Source organism: Stegodyphus dumicola, chromosome 3, assembly GCF_044657685.1.
Source record: "Stegodyphus dumicola isolate Sdum_Otavi_A_Nest chromosome 3, ASM4465768v1".
Classification (NCBI taxonomy): domain Eukaryota; kingdom Metazoa; phylum Arthropoda; class Arachnida; order Araneae; family Eresidae; genus Stegodyphus; species Stegodyphus dumicola.
Window position 1 is genome coordinate 57,230,482 of NC_140770.1, and position 22,706 is coordinate 57,253,187.

General features: G+C 33.9%; 1 protein-coding gene across 3 annotated transcripts in view; it reads left to right on the plus strand.

Annotated features, from left to right (window-relative positions):
* LOC118192218 (uncharacterized) overlaps positions 1–22,706 on the plus strand; it is a 345,204-nt gene that overhangs the window by 52,393 nt on the left and 270,105 nt on the right. The window lies entirely within an intron of this gene.

Genomic DNA, 22,706 nt, shown 5'->3' on the forward strand with positions numbered 1-22,706 from the left:
TAACGAATCGAATATGCGAACGCGTGAAACTCGCTACGGTATGAAATGCATGGAAATGAGACTAGAAGAATTAAAAAGTAGAGAATAAATTCAACTTTAAGGTTGGATACACAGTTTGAGACTTGGAGATAAGATTATACGAATATTAATTTTATCGCCAATAAGTAAATCATTCTTACTCAATAAATCAAAATAAATCACCCTTAAGAAATGATCAATCCTTAATAACCATCGACCATAATAAATAAATCATATAAAATAAAGATTAAATAAAGGTGGATCAAGTATTTTATTATTTTATTTTATAACATGATTCAGATATTGCACAACAACGAACAATATAATTAACAAAATAAATATCTGCTCATAAAAGAATTAATCAAAAACTTCACTGTACATACAATATTTCGGGTAAAAACTCTGACAAACATTGTTAAACACTGTTAAACGCAGATAGGGAAAATTCGTTCATGTTTTCACGTTGCAGGAAGGAAGCAGGGAAAAGAAGAATCCCGCTGACCTTGATCAACTGAGTACGTCCACGCCCGACACATTTTTTTTTTTTTTTCGTTTCGCCTTTTCTAATATAAGATTAATCAATAGGTATGATTGGATTTTTCAACCATTAATTATGAAAAGTTTTAATTTAATATTGTATGAATGTTCTTTAGAAATATTAATTATTTTAAAGTTGTCATAAATTCTAAATAAAATGCTTATTTTAGTGAAGTTTTTTTCTTAGTTGCAGACGACAGCGTATTATTGTTAATTACGATATCTTAAAATGAAATTTTGTTTTACATGCTTCTAGAAAAACTGTGTTGATAATATTATCTTTTATAAATATGTATTTATACATATTCTTTTTACCAGTTAAAAATATACTAACCATTTTTCGTAAAATATTTATTCAAATTAAATTACAGTTTTTATTCATTTACTATTAAAAAGAACAGAAATTAGATGACTTAAATGAACTGTTTCTTGAATAAATTAATTTCAAAATTTAAATATGCTGTTTTTGATAGTATTGAATTAAATATATTTTAAGCATTAAGAAAGGTTGTTTTATAAATTATTGAACTATTTTTTTATATACCTTAAAATGTTTTAATACTGAAATTCCTGAAATACTGAATTTCGCCGAAAGACCATAAGTTGAAATATTTCTAAATAATAAACTTTGTCTGCATTTAAAACGGATGAATTTATTTCCCACATCAGTAATATTAAAAGCGGAATTTCCAAACATGAGAGATAAATCATGTGCTTACTTTAGAACAAAATAAAAGCAATTTTCACCATTTCTCCCCAATGTAAGCCAAGAAATGCTTGCCAAAAATATTTTCAACATGAAATTCAATATACTCGTAAAACATGTCGCAAATGCATGAAAAGCCTTTCAGCACAAAAGCTGTCATCAAAATATCAGCCATTAACTATGGAATGTTCATGATCGATTTCACATTACACTCCTCATTTATACGCAGTTGTTTATTGACTCAAAAAGGATTTAATTTTCCCAACTTTACGTAAAAAAAAAAAAAAAAAAAAAAAAAAAAAAAAAAAAAAAATCTGAGATTTAATATTACGCCTAATTGGGATTTTTTGTAACGTTTTGTGTGTTACCTTTATTTATTAAACATCATGTTCTTCGCACTTAAACCATAAATTTCAGTTCAACAGCAATATCGAAAATCATTTAAAAAGAGCAGATCTTCAGAATGTCCGATACGCAATCTAGTGTGCTGGAGATAAAAAATGCTTTTCCTCTCCCCGCACAGTGTTGCCATTGCTCGCTTTGAAATTGCTGAGTTTCTTAATCAAAAACTCATAAATGCTTTACAAAATCAGAAATGGATAATAAAACAAATTCCAGATTCCAAATTTGGGCTGTCAGATGCCCATATTCGGGTGGAGACGTACGTTATTCAAAATTGGATGGCTCTAGGTACCCTTGTTTTATACCAATGCAAGAAACATACTTTTTTTAATGCAGATTTTTCATTATTTAATTTCCTTAAGTATAATGCAGGGCGATATTATTTGGTGGCAACAATCTGAAAAGTGAAACGCCGTCTGTAATAAAACGTTGCAAAATGGCAAAACAAATAATATCCTTTCTTGGCTAAAGCTCTTTGGACTAAAAAGACTAACGCTGAAGTCAAATAAAGAATACAACGTAATGTGTGTAGAATTTGCTACATAGTTTTATCTTTCGTAATAACACAGCTCGGGAATTACTTTGAAGTAATTTCTGACTAAATGAACTTTGAAGTGGTGCATGCCTGTGTAGAATACCTCATAATTGAAAATGTCAAGCTTATGTCGCGTTCTCTTGCGCAAGACGCGAACACTTCATTAATCACGTGGTAGTTTCCGCTGTTAATTACTCTCGAGAGAGGCTGCCTATGTTTTCAATAACCGCAATTTCTTACTTGGTTAATTAGCATACGAGAATTATTTCTGCAAAAATATTAAAGTTCACAAAGTTATAACTCATTCGGTTAGATAGAAGAACGAAAATTCTCGCCCAGAGTTATTATGAGAGAACAGACTTTCGCTACTTTTTTAACTCATTTATCATCGCTACTTTTTTAACTCATTTATCATCGGTGTTCTTATTACAGCAAATGGAAGGAAAGCATGATACTCAAGATTTCAGAAAAAGTGTCAGAAATTCAGAACTCAAGTGTCAGAAAGAAAATTCATAGTGGAACTGTCTTTAATTTTATAAAACGCTGCAAATGTTTTGAGACAATTTCCAATGATTTTGTTTAAAAAAAAAAAAAAAAAAATGCGCTATTTTATCCAAAAGTATATCATTTACCTAAATGAAATGCTGCCCAACCGGTATAGTGGTTAGCGTGGCTGAGTGCCGTGCAGAAGGGCCCGAGTTCGAATCCCAGAGAAGGCATGGATATTTGTAAATAGTAAACAGTGTCCGTGCGACATGAGGGCACTCTAAATATGCGGCGAGCCGAAAGTCCTCTCGAGAGGTTGTTGGTAGGGCAAGATCTGTGGGAGACCTTTGGACCAGTTCACTCCCGCCGGGGTGCTTGCTCTCCATCAAAATCTCCATCAACTAAGTCGCACTGACACCTGTAAGCTGCTCAAGGCTGTTGCGAACGACAGGTGTATCTTGCGCTCCCTGTCACCAGGAATTGATTATAGGTAATTGACTTGGGCTGACTATAGGTAAGAACAAGTCAGCATTAGTCAACAACACCAACATAAATGAAATAATAATTAATAACGAAATAGGAAGCAACAATCGTAGCGCCATTTTTTGCACAATGTAGTAAAATAAGTTAAAAATGTTAAGAAATCTTTTAGTATTTTCGAGGGCGGGGACGTTTAAAGTCAAATAAATTTGTTAGAATCTAAATCGGTATTTCTCAAATACTCGTATTTTGGGAGGACACTGCTTCTTTGTTTGAATTCCTTTTTTTAACGTCCTTAGCATTTTTTTTTTTTGGTACGTGTATGTATGAGGGTATAAAATATATACAGGGTGGTCATATAAATGCTCTTGCGATATTGTATATACGTATCCCGCTTACCACATCTAAAAACTTTTATGCGCAAACATAGGAATAAACATAGGAATATCAGAATGGTCCCAGATTCTTCGTGATAAAAGACAGCACAATATTGCTTACAAAAATGAAAAAAATAACTCAGGTAAAGATATTTAAGCAATAAAGTAAGCAGGTCAGTATTTGCAAGAGAACACCTATATTAGGTTCGCAGATTAGATGACAGTATTGCAGATGGATTTAAAACCATGTACCGATAAGAATAAATATGGTGCATTCTCCTGCTTATAAGCATGGCGAATGGAACACGCAATTAATCCTCTGTGATTTATGTAATTTTTTGTAATTTTTGTATTTCTCACATCTATAATGCTTCTGGTTTGGTGACTATTGGTTAAATTTTTACATATTTATTGGAATTTCGGATTTTGATGGTTTTGAATTTTATTTCTTTCGTGTCTTTGTGGATTAGATTCTAATTTCTTATCTATAACTGATTAATTACCAGAAACATATTGCTTGCGTGGAGATAATATCAGCATAATTTTTTTTTAAAATTTTTTAAAAAATTTATACTTTAATACTTGTAGCAAAGTATGGTTTTTCAGATCTACCAAAGTTATAGCACGACGATAAACAAGAAGATCCAAGTGGTGCAACAATCGCATGGATTGAAGCTAATGTAGTAGGATCAGGCGATAGGATTTGAAAGCTTAATGACATTTGCGATGTACAATTTGTGGGAATCATCCACCTTACATAAAAGTGATCGTTGCTAAAATTGCGGTAAAAGAAATATCCGAATATGCTACCGTATCTACTGGTGGCAAGAAATCCCCTAACGGGATTTTTCGTCGCGGGCTATTGCAGTAACTTCTTCAACGATGAAAGACTCAAAGATAAATATCGAAGGTAATCCATATTAGCTTGTGACTTTTACAGAATGCAGAGGCGTTTTTCTCTCAAAAGCGTGGATTTATCTATTCTGAAATGCAACAGTTTTGAACATTCGAAATGCTATTCAGATAAAATTGTGCCTCGTTGTTCCAGAGTATGTTCCGCAATCATAACGTACGAGCTTCCATTCTTGCTACAAAAGTCATTGGAGCAGTCCGGTTCTTATTGCTGTCACATAGCTTTGGTTATGACTGATGTTCCATGGAAAAGAGGCAGTAACTTAGTAACATGTTTCATAGTATGCAATAAGGTGTCTAAAAGCAGGAGACTGCGTGATCGCTTCTGGAACCAGCCATAATGGACGCTAATCCTCGACAACAGCACTCACAACAAATCCAACTAGTTCAACAAAGCAACTTGAGCATTAAATGGTTTAAGCCTTTCACCAGAATGATCTATTTTTACAGTATTCCTAAACTGTATAATCATTTTCCGAGTAGCTTGTGAAGCTACTATTTTTAAACTGCGTAGAGTGCTTAAAGGGAGATTTATTATTCTGATTTAATCCATAATGCTTGTAAACGCTGTAATAAATGTTCGAAACGATTTTATGGTAGGTGCTTTGTTTCATTTAATCGACTGGATGAGTTTTCTTTATTTTAAAGCGCTACGCTTCCTAGTGGAAATTTTTGAACACCCTTTGAGCCCTTTTCCCACTTTTTTTTTTAATATTGTCGGATATAGATACATAATACTGTGAAAGGTCAGTTAATAAGGATTTTAAGTTTTACTAACGTTTATTTTATTTTAAAACTTTACTATCCTCTCTTATTTTCCACTGCCGGCCAGAATAAACGCCGTTATTTTTAGTATGCAGATTGAGCTTGCAAACTGTTAAGTATTTAAGTTGTGGCTTTTAACCAAGAAGGAGTTAGAGAGAAGAGAGAGACTTTTCGCCACCTTACTTCAGTCAGTTGCTGTCCGCCTTTAAGGCCAGAAATTTAGTCCTCTTGATACTGAAGACGTATTGTAGCTTTCCCCCATTCTGCGTACTACATACCTCAAGATTAAAAGGCCAATCTTCGCGTTAATAGTAAAGCATTTTAGTTCTTACTTAATTTAGTTAGTTTGTAGTTCTTATTTTGTTTACGTTCAGATCACAAATACTCGTCTTTGTATCCCGAAGTGCGGGAACACCTGTAAACTTATAAGGTATTTCTCCCACTTTCCAGCGTGCCTTCGTGGTGTAGTGGTTCAGCACGCTGGGCCGGTATTCCACAGGTCCGTGGTTCGATTCCCGACGAAGGCGTTTGCTATTTTTCACCTTTTCTGCCTCTAAAAAAATCCTAATGACTCTACAAGTGGCGCCCGAACTAAAAGGGTTATGGATGATGATTCTCCGCACCCAGGATTTGGCAACTAGGACCTCTAAACCCCTAGTGGCCCTTTAAAAAGGGCAGTATATAAGGTATTTCTTCCACTTTCCAGCGTGCCTGTGTGGTGTAGTGGTTCAGTACGCTGAGCCGGTATTCCAGAGGTCCGTGGTTCGATTCTCGGCGAAGGCGTTTGCTGTTTTTGATCTTTTCTGCCTCTAAAAAAATCCTAATGACTCTACAAACTGTGAAGAATAAACGGCAATTAAACCTTTTCCATCTGTGTTGTATCTTCTACAATTTCAACGAACATAGTTTAAAGTAAATTCACTGTTCTACTTATCACATCAACATGTTTGCCAAAGCAATTAGATGAAATAGTAGTCCTGATAAGCTTTATTTGTGATCATTCTGTATACTTAATTCATATATTTAGTAACTTATTAAAACAAAACGTGAGTATAGAAAGATAGAAAGATAGATGAGTGAAATATGTAGGAGCTTCCAGAATTCTAGGAATTGAACTCTAGCATAATTTCTAGAACTTACAGGCAACGCTACAGGCCAGAGACAAGTCTGGATGTGTTTAGGCAGCTATACCCTGCAAAAGTGTTTATTCTGATTCAGTTGTTTGACTGATACAGGCGCATTGTTTTTGCAACCATGGAAGATGCTAAGAGCAATAATTTTCTTTTTATGGAAAAAAGGTGGGCAAATTTCAGAATTTGTTCAACGTATGTTAGGAGCATTGTATTTTCACATCTCTTTCCATATTTGACCACATTTGATCTTATTGTGTACTTGATTTCTTTGTTTAACACGGCCGTAAAAGAGACAGAGGAGACAACAAAGAAGTTCTTTGAAGACGGCTTTAAAAAAATTAGTTTTTTGTTGGGAAAGTTGCATTCAATTAAAGGCGGATTATGTTGAAAAACTGCATTGTAATATTGATAAAAAGTGACAAAATAAAAAAATTATGCCTAAATTCCTATAACTTTGGAAACATCTCTAGTATTAAGATAAGTTAATATCTATATAACCACTCCTAAGTACAAGTATTATATTTTATATAAATGGAACTCTTACTATTTTTATGGCAGTTAGTTGAATAAATCAGTCATGACTTAGGTCACTATCACAGAACTCAAACGATATTTTACATGAAACAAGATAAATGTTCACATGAGAGCAAATACTGTTTTTCAAGCAAAATTCATTTTGTTGAAAAGTTCTCCTTTTAGATTGCAGTAATGTTGGATGATTCCAGAGAATCGCTTAAGATACTTTTTCTCCAATAAATGTACACGACTTTCAATTCATCACTAAAAGGAAATCTATTTTATTTATTTTCAGGTCTGTACACACAGGCAGTAAATCAAACTTCCAATCATTTCCCTTTGCCGAGAATAACGTTTCTTTGCCTTTTTATTTATTTTTTAACCCACCCTCATCCCATACCAGTTAATATTGTGAAGAATGTGCTCCCTGAAGGTAAACACAGTCAGTGCGGGTTGTTCCAGGATTCAGAAAATAGAAAAATGACGACGCTTAAGAGAGATTTTTCTTATGCGATTGACAGCAGAGAAAACATCTCCAGTCAAGAGGGGCGGTGCATAAATGAAATATATAACCTTATCGTTTATCAAAAGCTTATGACGCGGGAGGAAACAAAATTAACTAGTAACAATAATGTAGAGTCATTATGGTATTTTCTTGAAGCAGGAGATGTAAAGAATGAACAATGCCGTCGCCGGTGCTCGAATCTGGACCTCTCGAATACACGCCGAGTGTGCTACCGTTACACCACGACGACATGGTGGAAAAAGAGAGAAAATACCTTATATATTTCCTCTTTTAAGTGGTGACGAAATATTGTCCAACACCATTTTTTAATTCAGGGTCCACTGTAGAGTTATTTGGGATGTTTTGAAGCAGGAACGTGAAAAATAAGCAATGCCCTCGTCGGGACTGGAACCTAGACCTGTCGAGTACACGCCCCGAGTGTACCAACGTTACACCACAAAGGCATGCTGAAGAAGGGAGAAAATACCTTATAATAATAATATAGATACACTGGAAACCTGGATTATGAGCGCCTCACTTCACGAACAATTTGGTTAACGAGAAAATTATTTGAACAAGGAAAGAAAAAAAGCCTCTGATGACGAATAGTGTCGCGAGTTACGAACATTCAAGTCGGCACATGCGATTTTTCAATGCACAAGCTGTGCCACATAATTAACATTCAAAGCTTACTGGAAAAATTATTTTAATAATTTCCATTTCGTAGTTCTCATTACCAAAGCCTGGCAGCACATGACTTCCAGAACCATCATTTTGCCCTTTAGGAAATTATGACCAGGTTGGATTACAAGCAAAGGTTCTGAGCACTTAGACAAATAAGACTTTTTTGTTCTCTCTAATACTTGTCTGTAGGCATACAGAGTCTCACGCTTGGTGCTGTATCTTCGAGTGCTGATCGCGTTTCGGCTGAAGATGCAAGTCGAGCCTGGAGGTCCTCCACATCCATGACAGACAATAAGCGGGCAACTGATGGTGCGATTTGAGCGGAACGTCGCATATCCATTTGTGCGTTTTCAAAGGATCTCGACCTAATCTTTGCAACACATTATCCGGTAGGAGATAGGTTACCGTCAAGTCAGAAGTCCCGCACGTTGGATTCCGAACAAAAATTTAACTGAATGGCTGCTTGACTGAAGTACCTGATGTGTTTTAATGTTGAAGGCAATATGTTTCTTGAGCGCATTGTTGCAGGAGACGAAAGCTGGTGCCACCACTGCCACCACATCGAAAGCCTCGACTATGCAGTAGTGTCATCCATCGTCACCTCGTCCCCAAAAGTTTAAGAGCCAGTCACCTGCTGGAAAAATTATGTTTATCTTGTTCTTTGATTTCCAGAGCCCATCGCTAGTTGATTTCAAGGATTCAAGTGTCTCTATCACTGAAGAACGGTACTGCGAAACGCTAGAGAGATTACGATTCTATTTTATGATAACGCATGTATGTCTCCATATAGCAAATGTCATAATGCTGCAGTTATACACACTAAAGTTGGAGACACTCGATTACCCGCCTTACAGTCCCGATCTTTTCCCATGCGATTTTCACGCATTTGGTCTCTTAAAAAAGTCCTTGAAAGTTCAACGGTTTTGGTCGGACGGCAAAAAGCAGCAAGCGTTTTCGGATTTCTTCAAGCAACAGAAAAAGGAGTTTTACCTAGCGGGTATATTCAACATGGTAAAACGGTGGGATGATTGCCTAAATGCTCAAGGCGATTTTGTGTGATTGGCGTACCAAATCTCGACTGTACAAGCTTCAAATGGAAACTTTTCGATCGCCCCTTTATATTAAGATTTTAATTTGCATTGGCTATCTGAAATAGACATTTAATAATCGTTTTTTTACTTCCTTGTACGAAGTAAAAAGGAAGTATTGTAATCGCGAAAAGTTTCAGGCAGCATATTTCAACGAAAATATCCATTTTGACCGCTATCGAAAGCAATTTAACGATGTTTTTGCGTGATATCTGTACGTAAGGACAGAATAAAAGACTCGTTTCTTCCAGAAAAGTTATAAAACTGCTTTAAAATTAATTCTGAAGAGAATTTTTCGTGGCGTCTGTACGAACGTATGTACGTACGTACGTACGTATCTCGCATAACTCAGAAGTAGCCTCAGAACGTTGAAATTTTGTATATACGACTGCTATAACATGTAGATGTGCACCTCGTATTTTGGTTGCAATCGGCCGCGCCAAACGTATATAAATATATTTATATATATATCCACTCTGTTACCCGGCTCTGTGACCTCAGTTTCTTTACTCTTATATGTTTGTAAATTGTACATTTTTTGCTTTAAAAATGATTGAATTATGTTGTTTTTATCTTCCGGTTAAGGTTTTTATGCCTTTAGTAAATCTGTGTACAATATTTTTAGAATTATCAACAATTTTAAAGTTGTTTAAGTGCCGCTAAGCCTTTTCTTTTCACGGCGGCCATTGGTTGTTTACATTTGAAACAGCAGACTAGTGGATTTGTTGCCAATCTAGAGAAACTTAACTTCGCAACAACAAAGATAACGCCTTCATTTATTATTGCCAATTGAATCATGCTTAATCATTTCTGGAATACCTATATTAAAATTTATAAATATCTATAAAATTTACTTCGTAATTTTTAATATAGATAATTTGAGTTTTTATGTATTTTTGCCTTCTCGCGAAGTGAGAAATGAATTAATTGAATGAGAAATTCTCAATCGTCTGTGAAAAACTGTTTCTTTTTTGTTTTGTTTGCTTAATTTCTTTTATACATCATTCTAGCTTTATTATAGTATTTGAATAGAACATGTGGCAACGATTAGATAATTCTATTCTTTAAATGATATAAATTTTGTGCATTATGAGTTGTAATATGAACGAAATATAATACTGTTAAGTGAATCTAGCGCCAGAGTGTCGCTATGGTAAACAAATACTAGAGTGAATTTTAAAGAATGCATTTATTCTATTGTGGTTTATGCGCTGTCGGCGAAGTAGATTTAATTCAATCCAATATGTTTAAATGAAATGCAAGAAAAAATGCGTATAATTTAATATTCCGTACAAGGAAGTCATGTAGTGTACACATCAGATTTTTTTACTTAATCATTCTTTTCATGTCTGAAAAACAGCTTAGTAATCCTCAGACTTTTAATTAAAGAAAATGAATTTCGATTGAAGATTGAACAAAAGTGTATTTCGGCAGAGAAAGAGATGAACTTTTAAAAGCTGAATGTCATTAAATTAGAAATTTGTTTTTAGAAATTGAAGTTCGTCTGAGTAACTAAGAATTTTTATTTTATGAAGTCGATTCATGAACATGAAAACTGAACTTTAACCACTGAATGTCTGGAAAAGACACGCTAAAAAAAGTTAATCCGCAAGTAAACAATTTTTGTTTGGTTAAGGAGCAAAATTCTTTATCTTCGGATGTGTGCTTTGTGTCTCATTAACTTTTGAGCGCTCACTTAAGCAGATAATTTTTAACAAGCTGCAGTTTCCAACAAAAGATAATTTCGACAAGCACTTAGTAAATAATTTCTCATCTTAATTTTCTAACCAGTAATTTAAGTTTCTTATATTCTCAGTTGAAACTTCATTTTAGCGTAAAGATGGTAAAAAATAGCGTTGCATCATTTAGGCTTAATTTTTTGCACAAAGGACGTTACCCCAGAAGGGTATTAATTTCAAAACGTTATTTTGCGTCGATTCTCTTTTCCAAATTGTTGCCACCAAATATTATCGCCATGTATTATATTTAAAAAAACTAAATTATGAACCGTCTTCATGAATGCATGAATGTTTCTCGCATTGTGAAGAAACAACGGTACCTAAGGCCATCGAATTTAGAATAACGTAGTCCTCCAACCGAACATGAGCACTTGGAAGCCCGAATATTGAATTTCGAATTTGTTTTATTATCTGTTTAAAATTTTGTAAAACTTTAATGAATGTTTAATTAACAAAATCAATGATTTCTAAGACAAAGCTCGACGATGCACTAAAAGATTATCTCGATGCACTCGACGACCAACTCGGCGCTAGACTTCGATACACTCGCTCAATGACTGACTATCGGCTCGCTAGACGAGGCACAAACTCGCACTCTCGAGGCGCGCACACACTAACTGACTGTGAACGAGCAGGGTTTAATAGGTTTCGGCTTGTGTTCGAGAACATTCTGGGCTAAACCGGTAAGAATTCGTTCCAGAAGGTTCTCCATCCGTTCATGGTATATCGCCAATTTTGCCGCCAAATGGGCGATTTTTCGACAAATGTGGCAAACCTGCCTTACTTTGCCATTTTATGGCAACCCTAAAACTGCTTCGCGGGAAAGCCATCCCACCGCGCTTGTACATTTCGTAACAATATACTTACAGATGAGTTTTGTTTCAAAAGCAAAGATCCACCTTGATATTAGGCCCCTTGATATTATGGTGGTTAGACAGGAGTTCTACTACCTAAACAGTAATTTCCTGTTCCCTGAATGAAATCTACAATGGGCATGATGTTAAAAAAGACATAAAAGAATTCACGCAGCAGGAGAACGAGGCACATTTATGGAACAGCAGAAGTCCGATAATCCGGCTCATTCGGAATTTCAGCGATGTGGAGTTATCAAATATGCCGGATGTTAAACAAAAACTAATCAATAAAACTTTAATAAAATTAATTTATAATTAATTTTATTAAGGTTATTAAGTTATTTATAATTAATTTATAGTTACCAGTGATCGAAATTTCTTCGAATAAAGTTTGAATTCCCACTTGCGTCATAGTAGACTGAGGTCTTTTCTTTCACGATGGGGCGGAGGGGACTTCTGTCGGATACGAACATTTAATTATCCGTCCAATATTATACTATTATTAATTTTTAAATTTGAAGGAGGAATTTTCAACTAGTCTTAATAATTAATTAAGAGTGGCTATTTATTGGATTAATATATTTTCACCTTCTTAGTCAGAATTCTGCTTCACAGGATTTGTCAGCGCTATATTAATCAGTTTTAGCCAACGCGATGCGTTTTATAATTTGTGTTGTTTACATATTTCGAAGCCATAGCAGTCGCGAAAATTGTATCTTTTATATCGTACTGGAATTGAAAGTTCTAAACTTTACAATTAGAATTTAATAGTATTTGCATATAGGAATTCTTATATTACATTTAAAGTTTGAATAACACTTTGATCCATATTTATTATTGATATCTGTGGAATTGTTAAAATAAGTTTTTCTGTTTTATTCATTTATGAATAGTTTTATCAGATTTTGAAAGCATTGTAGAGACTAGGTTATTTCGGAGCAGGAGAGATGAATAATGTGCAATATCCTCGCCGGGACTCGAACCATGGACCTCTCGAAAACGCGTCGAGCATGCTGACTGCTACACCACGAAGCCTGCTAAGAAGACGGGAGAAATACCTTATAACATTATAAGTAAATGAAGAAAACAGACGATACATAAACGCGAAATTTTGTGCAAAAGTTTAAATAAAAAGCGGCATAAAGACAAGAAGCAACTGCCGTGCCTTTCCGAATATTGCCGAAGGAAACGCTAGGAGCAAGATTCTTAGGATAAGAATGTCAGCGAAGAGGGTGCCAAGCCCCTGGATGCCAGTCTATTTGACTTTTACTGTATACATTTAAAACCATAGTTGAATACAGTGTTTTTGCAAGTGAAAGTCCAAATATTCAGAGATCAAAATATCTTATTTGTTCTGATACTCTTTCTTCTCTTCAACTTTTAAACAGTATTAGCAGCTGCGACAAATTAGTTATCCAAACCCTATTAACTGTCAGTTCGCTTAGAAATAGAGGAATTGATATCCGCTTTGCTTATGTGCGTGCTCATCACGGTTTCTATGGAAATGAAAGAGCCGATTTTCTCAGCTTAAATTTACCCATTGATACCAACATTAGCATTCCAAAGAGCTATTGGAAGTCCTTTCATTATAAGAAGCTTTTAGCTAAGTGAAATGAAAAATATATTTTATCTTCTAATGCTGAGGTCACCAAAAAATTCTTTCCTTCTATTTACCATAGACTTCATTCCGAGTCTTTCCTCTCTAAAAATTTTAAAGTTTCTTAGTTTTTATCTGGTTACGGTAAATTTGCAAATTTCCTGTTTCGGTTTGATCTAAGATCAAACAATTTATATGAAATTAAAAAAAAAAAAAAATACCTCAGGATTTGAAACATTTGATTTTCTCATGTCCTACATTTGATGGCTCTAGAATGATTGCATTTGCAGAAATGATTTGAAAATCTTTGAAGTGACTTGGCCAGTGAACTTATCTGTTTCCGTGAAGTCCAGACTGCTGTTCTCTGCTTTTGTTCGTTCTTTTTATGCATGTAACTTTTAACGTTTTAGTTAACTTACTTCTGTAAACCCCGTGTTGTACATATGTGGTGCACGGGGAGTCTGCCTGTTTTCAAATAATAATAATAATAATAAAAAAAATATTCAGAGAAATTTAGAATTTGAAAGTATATTCCGGTTGTAATACAAGCAAAGGATATGACTTATTCTAAGCTGTGGTGCACAATTTATTTCTTAAAAGAAGTATAAGGTACTTTCCCCCTCCTTTCCACATGCCTTCGCGGTGTAACAGTAAGCACGCTCGGCGCGTATTCGAGAGGTCCAGGTTCGAGTCCCGGCGAGGGCACTGCACATTTTTCTCCTTCCTAACATCGAAAAATCCTAATGACTTTACAGTGACTTAACAGTGGCTCCTTAAGCCCCAGTCCCCTTTAAAAGGGGAGTATATAATGTACCAGAAGTGGGCGGAGCCCGACCCACCAAACAAGTTGGTCTTATGGTCATAGCAGGCCACGCCCAATGAAGTATATAAGATATTTTTTCTCTCTTTTCTGCGTGCCTTTGTGGTGTAACGGTAGCACACTCAGCGCGTATTCGACAGGTCCAGGTTCGAGTCCCGGGTAGGGCATTGTTCATTTTTCATGTCTTCTGCTTCAAAATAACCTAATGGGTCTACAAAAGATTAGAGTTTTTGAAAATAGTCTATGGTAATAGTTTTGTGTATTTCAGAAGAGTACATAAACTAAAGTGGTTATATATTAAACTAAACTATAGCGCAGCGAGTAAAACTGGGTAAAATTTCATTCGGTCTTATAACGCGATTTTGTCCGCTTCTAGGGCAAATCATACAAACAAACAAACAAACAAACAAACAAACAAAAATGTTTTCTGTTATATTGAAAAATGAGGAAATCTTAACATGGCTTTCACAAATATCTGAATGTCTAATGAGCATAAAAGGGTGATCTGCTATTTTATTTTTAATAGTTAATACTTGAACTTTTGAAACTGCACTGTTAAGTACACATGCATTTTTATTCCTTTCCAAGGCCTTTCCCTTCTTTCTTTAAATCGTGAATGAACTAGAAAATGAAAAACTTAAAGCACATTTCTTAGATAAACATTTCCTTTCACGCATGAGGAAAATTCTTCACTTTTAAGGAGGAAAAAAATTTGCAAATAAATGCGTAGCATACTATGAAAAATTCCTTTTTCTAAAGTAAAAATATATTAGTTTTGCATGCAAAAATATGTTATTTTCACACGCAGAAAAGTTACTTCGTGAACAGAAAATGTATAGCTCATAATTCTTCTTTGTTTGCATAATCCTTCTTTTATGACTTAAAAATTACTTTCTGGTTCATTAGTTTTATCTTTTACAATCTCTAATATATTTATACGTAAAATATTAAAATAGGCAAAAAATTATAAATACAAAAATTTGAATTTCAATGTGCATAATGTAAAAGTTCTATGGTTTTTTTAATTATCATTTTGGTACTATGTAATTGTTTTATTCTTTTTTTCCTTTCCTTCCTTCCTTTTTTTTTTTTTTTTTTTTTTTTTTTTTTTTTGTTCTTTTGATATGGTTGTTCTGCAGAGTAAAATTCTGTGAAGTTTTTAAATTTAGTGTTTGGTGTTTCCCTTTAGGCATTTTTCTGGTACATTTAAAAGTCAGACGAAGGCTGGACGCGTAGCGGCTAGTGTGTATATATATATATGAAAGGAAAAACTGGATATCGAAGTTCTACACATTGTTAACATTTTGTTCGTAGCAAAAATCGAAATCCCTTATAAACTATGAGAAATGTGAGTAATATGGAAAAATAATAACAAAGCGAATTAAGTTAACCAGTAAATAGCGAATTTCAGTAAATTAACTAAATTATTGGTATTGAATTAGGATTAGTTATAAAAAAGCCGTTATTTTGATAGATTCCGTTCAAAGATAAATGATGTGACTGTTTTAATTTTTTTGACTGAGAATTGGAAAAAAAATTCATTTACATGCGATTAAAATTTGAGTTACTTTTAGTTTATTAGTGAAATCTACGCTATTAAAGTCTCTGCGTGTCAGTTTTTTTTTTTTTTTTTTTTTTTTTTTTTTTTTGAATCATTTCCTTCGGAACGTTGGGAGTTTGAGTTTTAAGACAAATTCCGGATTCCCTCGGATTTCAAAAATTCGTGGGAAGCCATTTCGACCATTCTCATCTTCGTACGACTTTAGTAAGCCTAAATATTAAATAAAAACTATGAAAACGCTCATGTTTCTACTATTTTCCCAGTGGCAACAGTCTCGCCCGCTAGAACTAAAAATATGCTTTCTTTCGAACAGTGTTGCCATTGTTGTCGTTTTCAAATCGTAGAATTCGTTAATAAAAAATTTGTAAATTTTATAAAACATGAAATAAAAACAACATTAAATATGTTATTATTATATATGGTCCTATTATGACGTTGAAGGCAACAAAAAGTTGCTGTTGGCAACTTTTGTGTTTCAGGTTAGGATAACCGACAAAATACTTTATTGCTAATGAGGTTGCTGGTAGAGTAGCCAAAGAGGGTAGTGAGAATGAACCGGCCAGGGCTCTTCGCTTATCAAGAACTATACAGAAATGAAAGATTTACTCAATTTAATACAGCGTATTCCATCTACTACCAATGGTACATAAGAACATCCCCCTGGCTCTCTACTGGAAATCAAATGCGACCGTGGTTCCCAGACTGCTATGGTTAGACTAACAAGTAGCCAACTTAAATGTCTTTCCTTTGATAGCGGCAGAAAATTCCATCCCATTTGCAAAAAATGATGTGACCATCCAGTTTCATCGGATCACATTCAGAGCTGCATCGGATTTTTTGAGGGTGACTTAACATTCGATCTCATGTTTGTAACAAATATTTTTGTACATACTCAAATCCAGAGTGAAGAAACTCTCTTAAATGAATTAAAATCAAAGAAACAGCCAACTTTGGATGAAAAGAAAAATAAATTGTGCAGAATACTCACTTTAACAATTCAAACAATGCTCGTTTCTATGTAAAGTGCTGACACTCAAAGCATTTGAAAAAAAAATATCATAATGTGAAGAAATGCAACGAATTAAATTACATTTTAATTTAAATTGAAAAATTAAACACATTAAATTAACTAGAGATTACAAAATTGCCTAGACAGCGACAGAATTTCAAAACAGATCTAACCTCAATTTAAAGTGTTCCCAGCAAGACCAGCAATACTGTCACCAACAGATTTTCTTCAAGGCAGCGAACACAGGCCAGATACTCACAATCTTATTCGTAATTCTCTTAACTTCAGGCTTTAATTTCGAAAATCAGAAGTGCCGGAACCCTATGAAAAGAATTCAGGAAGAAGGAGAAAAATAAACAAATAAATATTAAAATAACCAACAATTAAAATACTTAAATAAATAAATTAAAATTCATTTATATACATATAAACATATGTTACCGTGAAAGACCGAAATTGGAGAATGTCAACTTTCACCGGAGAATATCAACATTCACCAAATACGTCGGTGAAAGACCGAATACTTCACTACATTCTTGTATATTCGGACCCTCACCGGTGTATGTCGACAATCACAGATATGCTCTGGTGAAAGTCGAAAAGAGAGGTCATAAAGTGCCATAATAGTTTAAGTTGTTGCAATAAATAAGATTTGAATCACATAATTTAGTAAGTTATTTATTCCTGTTATTTTATTTTCTCATTTAGAACGTATTGTATAATTAAGTAAGTTTTTAACTTCTATTATTTTCCTTTCTCATTTTGAATGCATTGTGTGTTTTAGGTTCTCATGTTCTTAAGTTCTTATTTCAAGTTTCGAGTGCGTTTATTCGCGAATGAATTACGGAGAAGAAAATATAATATTGTTATATGTTCAACATTCACCATTAGTACATGGTGAATGTCGACATTGACCGGTGTAAGTCAGAAATAAGAGTATTTGGAAAATATTTCGGACATACACCAAGAGACTATGTGAATGTTGACATTCACCGGTGAAAGTCGACATTCTCCAGATTTCGGCCTTTCACCGTAACATATGTACTAAATAATATTGATTATATTATCTCCTAAGATTAATTATAGTAGAATGATCTGAAAAGAGTGAATCCATACTTATTAAGTTCTATTTCGAAAAATGTTTTTAAGTAACTTGAATGTAAATTGTTAAAAATGTTTAACGGGGACTAATAAATATTATTTAGTAAATAAATTATTATTAACTTACTTTGCAGCAATTGCGCAAGTAGTAGAATAACTTAATTTCGCACTAAATGAATTTAAGATCATACAACATTATATATATATATATATATATATATATATATGTAAGAAAAATAAAGAATATGTAAAAGATTAAATTAGCAACAGTAAAGTGATTAACATGTAATAAATAATAATAAAATTTATCTATTGTATCAATAATAGCTAAACAATGCAGCTCAGTAATTGCATAATTTTGTTCATTAGATCTTAATTTTCTAGAATAAAAAGCAATTGGATGCAAATTGCCATCGGGATATTCTTGTTTTAAAACAGCACCAACAGCTTTTTTAGGTGCATCAAAAAATACATGACATGGGGATTTTGGATTAAATAAAGTTATGATAGGCCTAGAAATGAATACATCTTTTAATTTTTGAAAAGCTATTTGACATTTATCAGTCCATTTATGCGGGGTACTTTTTTAAGTAAATTTGTTAGAGAAGCTCTCTTTTTAGCATAATTTTGAATAAATTTATGATATACATTAATACTTCCTAAAAATCTTTGCAAATCTTTAACATTTTAGGCGGTTGTATCGGCAATGAACAGCTAGAATTTTGATGTAGTAGAATGCTGAAACGCTGATCCACAATGTGTAAGAAATTTGGCAGTCCAGCTCAGTAATGGAATTTGGCAGTCCAGCTCAGTAATGATCCACAATGTGTAAGAAATTTATGCTGAAACGCTGATCCACAATGTGTAAGAAATTTGGCAGTCCAGCTCAGTAATGGAATTTGGCAGTCCAGCTCAGTAATGATCCACAATGTGTAAGAAATTTATGCTGAAACGCTGATCCACAATGTGTAAGAAATTTGGCAGTCAAGGCATATTTAATTCAACTTTTATTTCAGCAATTGCGGCCACAATTAAGTTGGCACATTAATTGTGCCTACTCCAAGAGGTTTACATTTTTGATAACTTTGCAGCAAGAAGGAAGCAGCAGATAGAAAGCACTCCAGCTAGGCCAAAGCGTTGTAAGCATTTGCGTTATGTTCAAGGTTAAATCGTAATTCAGACGAGGTTAGTTTTGGTTCTCAATGCATTTGGATTGAATAGTTAATATTGCTATAAAATTACTATTGGCTGCTTGAGTTTTAGTTCCATTTGCATCACCAGAATTACGTAAGAGCCATATAATATAGATTTTTCTCGAAATGACTCAGTGCAAAAAGAGGTTACTATTTTAGAATACAGAAGGGAATTAATTTTCGCTGCTAATTAAATCTTTTACATGTTCTTTATTTTTCTTATATATATATATATATATATATGTAATAATAAAATTCCTTAGTCAAGAATACACTTAAAATTCGAACTGTATGTTCTTTCCATTTTTAATGGCGACGGTCTCTTATTTGAAAGTACGTGGAATTAAATTCACAGCCCCGTAGTCAAGTTGTTTTTCCCGCCTTTTCTACACGTACAGTTATAGAATGTTTTGGAAATATTTAAAGCGAACTGGAATGGCTGACGTCATTTCTTGGAAGCTCCGCCTTTCCAGAGGCTATAAAATTACACGCAAAGGAATATCGGGGTCTTTTCTTTAATGTAACGATGCAGTAAACTTAATAAAAAAAGTTATTAGTAGTTTTTTTTATTTACTCCGGAGATCTTAATTTTTGTAACTGCTATTTTCTTCTGAAATATAATAAATGGATCCTGTTTTTTAAACTTATCGTCTGATAATTTAAGCTACGACTACATCTATGATTCTTCACCAATCTATTTATTCGGGACAAAAGCTGGTACTTCACATATATATATATATATAAGAAAACTTCATAATTTAACTTTTTATTTGTATATATATACAAATAAAAAGTTAATAAATTTTTAAATTCATGATAAATAATTAAATGAAAGAAGTAAAATATCGGACCTCGTCTTATTTGAAGTTCAAAGGCTAGACTTGCAATCAACCCAAAACAGAGAAATGGCTCAGTCTGCCTCTGGTTGAATTTAATATACGGTATACTATTCTGTTTCAAGGTATTCAATTCTATTTCAAGCCTTAACCTCCGTCAAAGTGTTTGTTCGCCTTCTTAGCATGCCTTCGTAGTGTAAAGATCAGCACGCTGGGCGCGTATTCCAGAGACCCGTGGTTTGGTTCCCTGAAAGTTAAGATTTTTTTCTGTCTCTGAAAAATGGCAATTAACTTTCCTGTTTTCAAAGAATTTGTCTTACAGAATTAATTACTTATAGCACAATTATTAGACAGATAATAAAAAGGTATTATTATTATTATTGAGATAATAAGAAAAAGTCTAGTTTAATTAAAGTAATCTAGTTTAGTAAAGTTAATTTTTTTAACAGTTTAAAAATAAAGACGGAATAATTAAGAGAATGAAATACTGACTTGCTTAGAATTAATTAAAAAATTTAATTTATGCCTTAAGGTTCTATGTATATTACTTATATAAATTATCAGAATTTCTTAATTATGCTTTCAATAAACTTCGAAATGCAAACTTATGACATGAGCCGAAGGTTCTCAAAGTAAGAACAGAATATAACACAGAATATAATATATGTTTCCCTTATAACTTATAGAGACATTAGGTCAACTGGAAATGCCGGGGAGATGAAAAATTAGCAACCGCCTTCGCCGGGAATCGAACCACGGGCCTTTGGAATACGCGCCCAGCATGCAGTCCACTACACCACGAAGGTACGCTAAGAAGGTGGGAGAAATACCTTATAAGCTTCACGACAAAGCTCAAAAGTACAACTCCGGACTCGGCTGATCGCTCTCAGGCTAATCTCTGAACTCAGGTCACTACTACACTACTACTGCACTCAAGACTACACTACTCCACGTACAGGCAGGATATATGCTATATAGCTTTAACCTACCTTCGTGAATATTCCCGAAAAAACCGCTAAGAATGCATTCTAGAATGTTCTCGCTCGGTCTATGGCATAGTCCCCAATTTTGTTGCGAAATATCGCCAAATGGGCGATTTCGCGCCAAATCTGGCAACTCTAAAACGGGTCTGTCTGCTGGCATTTTGCAACAGTATTTTTGTGTGTCAACAGTTGAAGAAACTTTCTGAATAAACATCAACAAAATGAATAAAAAATTTGCAGCCTTTTTTACAGTTCCACGCAATAGCAGTTTTTTCCGCTGAAGATATCCGGAGCAAATGCGGACATCTTCATCATCTGGATATCTTTATCAATTCACATTCCAAGTATAAATAATATAGTGAATATAAAAAAAAAATTGGCAACACTTAACATTATGCAAAAGTAAACATTGATCAAATGAGTCGCCCACGCGACGCGCATTTTTTTTATTCTTAATTTTTTCTTATGTATGATGACGTGTAAATAATGGAAATATCTCAGATAACTACCTAATGCAAACTCTTCATCTTAAATCTGGCATGCAATTCAAGAAGACTGCATAACAATACTCTTTTAATCTTCTTCCAGATGACCTATTATTTTAATGAGCAAGGATAGTTAAGCTATGACGGGAAGAAATTGAAGAGCTTAATTAGTTAAGCTCTTTAAATCGTTTCATTAAGGCATCTCTACGAATTACAATCCGTGAAGGCGTATAATAATAAGTTCGGAAAATCTGATAATAGAACAGAAGCAATATTGAATGAAGAAAGAAAAGCCAGTCAATGAAAATCGAACGTAACTAGACTAATGAAGGCATGGCAGCTAATTGGCATTTCACTGCACAGCAGGAATGCATTACTAATAAGACAGTGATGCATTTGTTCCTGTTAATTTACTAGTCAAGAGTTCACCTATCAAGAAATTTTTTGTGAATATCCAGAAGAATTTTCTTTTTTGGAATTCTTTAATCAATTACCGTATTCTCCCCCTAGTCTTTTAGCACCAGGTTCTGAAAATTTTAAAAATATTTGCTTAGTTTTTCCCTTCTTCAATGCAGAGAATGAGCTCACCTGAACTTCAAAATCGATTAATTCATCTAGTGATGGTTGTCGAACCAACTCTCACAAGTTACCTGTGAAAGTCACGCCGAAACTTTTCCTTCTAACTGTTGAACTTAATGCCAGCTTAATAAAAGAACCGATCCATCACAGCAAAACAAATACGAACCGATATTCAGGCTACCATCTAAGTCAACTGCACATTCACCTTTTCTAATTATATATGGATGATCTGAGGCCTAAGGAGTAGCAGAGACAACAATAAGAACGGGCGATATTCAAATTATAGGGGAGTAATTACGAAGATATTATAAGTGTTAATATTACTGTGCATTCTTACTGGAATATAGTGAATTTGCTTGTGCATGACAGTATCCATAATCTCGAAATATGCAACACTGTACAGCTCAATCAAATAATTATTCACGAAAGTTTCCGGGAGTTCAAGAGGAAGTTCTTTCTGCAAAAGCATAGGTTTCGTTTAAAGAAATAATATCCTGATAGTTACCTATATTTTATCCATGACTACTATTTGTTTTCTACGTTCTTACTGTAGTCGCGCATTTCGGAAAGTGAATTATTCGCATAATTGTCTCCTGTAGATTTTCGGATGGTAAAATTGGTAATAAAAATTAGAAAATACGCGACGAAATATGGTACGGTCGTATCACTGAACATATTGCATAGTTCATGCCTGATACATGTTTTGATACCCGATAGAAACCTTTTTGAGTCATTTATTGTTTTCAGTTCACGAATTCGTGTCCTGCTAAGATAGAGAGTCTTACTGCTTGAGAGAAATGTTTGT